Below are 2,065 nucleotides of genomic sequence, written 5' to 3'. Positions count from 1 at the left end.
TATATAGTAGTGGTGGTGGTGTTATTGAACCGAACACCAGGTGTCCAGTCTGCGTGTTTTACTAACAGAAAGAACTAGGCTAGTTTATATATATATATATATATATATATATATTGTCTGTGTGTACTACGTGTAGACAAACCGTGTAAATATCAGTTGGCTGCGAATAAGCTTTTTCGAGTTTGTCTTTATTAAAGGAAGATAACTAACATTTCAACTTCCGTTTGTCATTTTCTATTTTTGACATTTACTCCTTAATGAGCGACGCCTTCTTTCTTCATTGTCCTCGGCTTTTTTTAACAATGCTAATGTGTAGTGTTTATGTATAGATTTAAATACATATAAATTTACTCTCCCTGTATTAATCTTTACAAGATATGGATAAAAAAACTTCGAAATCTCGGTCACGGTTTTTTTTTTTGTTGTAAATAACATAACAAAAGCACGCACGCACGCATTCATATCTACATACATTGAAAAATCTGCAGTTATTCTATCCAGGTTACAATTTCAGGTATTTATGCGTGTAATATTGAGGCACTGGAATATGTAACACACTGCCTAAATACCAATATTGAGAAATTAGACTTCTCAAAACCAGAAAGGAGAAAGCTGATTCAAAGATTACAGATCCAAACCATCACTGGAACTGTAAAAATCTGTAAAACTTTCCAGATGTTTATCGTTTAAGTATATATGAACATGAGTGGTTGGCACTCCGTCGGTTACGACGACGAGGGTTCCAGTTGATCCGGTCAACGGAACAGCCTGCTCGTGAAATTAACGTGCAAGTGACTGAGCACTCCACAGACACGTCTACCCTTAACGTAGTTCTCGGGGATATTCAGCGTGACACAGTGTGACAAGGCTGTCCCTTCGAAATACAGGTACAACAGAAACAGGAAGATAGAGTGAGAGAAAGTTGTGGTGAAAGAGTACAGCAGGGTTCGCCACTACCCACTGTCGGAGCCTCGTGGAGCTTTTAGGTGTTTTTCGCTCAATAAACACTCACAACGCCCGGTCTGGGAATCGAAACCGCGAGTCCGCCGCCCTAACCACTGGGTCATTGCACCTCCACTTGAACATAACTAGATATGCAACTCTATGCATAAGAATACATACATAAAAACAAAACATACACATCTGCACGCATACATACATCATACATACATACATACATACATACCTTGTTGGTATTGAAATTTCAATGAAGGAGCCTTGGATTTAGGTTAGAAACCTGCTCTTTCTCTATTGGCAAGGAATCTTGAAATAAAATTGAATAATAACATGCATGCTTGCTTGCTTACACGCGCGCTCACACACACACACACACACACACACACACACACACACACACACGTGTGGCTGTGGTAAGAAATTTGTTTCCCAATCACATAATTCTAGGTTCAGTCCCACTGTGTTGCATCTTAGGCAAGAGTCTTTCCTTATAACTTCAGGCCAACCAAAGCCTTGTGAGTAGACTTAGTAGATGGAAACGGAAAGGAGCCTGTCATCTATCGAAAAGAAAAGAAAATGGAGATTAGGAAGTTAACAATTGCTTATCATTAACAACAAACTGGTCATCTTCACTTCTTACAGCCATTTTAATTAATACTCAATAATTTAATTATAAATTTGTACATTAAATTTATGTGGGCTGCCCACATATAACATACAAAGGTCCATCTTTTTTACTCTGATGAAATTATACTCATGTCACATCATCATCATCATTATCATCATCGTTTAACGTCCGCTTTCCATGCTAGCATGGGTTGGACGACTTGACTGAGGACTGGTGAAACCGGATGGCAACACCAGGCTCCAATCTAAATTTGGCAGAGTTTCTACAGCTGGATGCCCTTCCTAACGCCAACCACTCAGAGAGTGTAGTAGGTGCCTTTACGTGTCACCTGCACGAAGGCCAGTCAGGAGATACTGGCAACGGCCACGCTCGAAATGGTGTCTTTTATGTGCCACCCGCACAAGCCAGTCCAGGGGCACTGGCAACGATCTTGCTCGAAAATCCTACGGAAGCCAGTCAGGCGGTACTGGCAACGGCCAC

Source organism: Octopus bimaculoides, chromosome 23 (genome assembly GCF_001194135.2).
Source record: "Octopus bimaculoides isolate UCB-OBI-ISO-001 chromosome 23, ASM119413v2, whole genome shotgun sequence".
Taxonomy (NCBI): domain Eukaryota; kingdom Metazoa; phylum Mollusca; class Cephalopoda; order Octopoda; family Octopodidae; genus Octopus; species Octopus bimaculoides.
The sequence above is the reverse complement of the archived record's forward strand: the minus strand, read 5'-3'. Positions refer to the sequence as shown.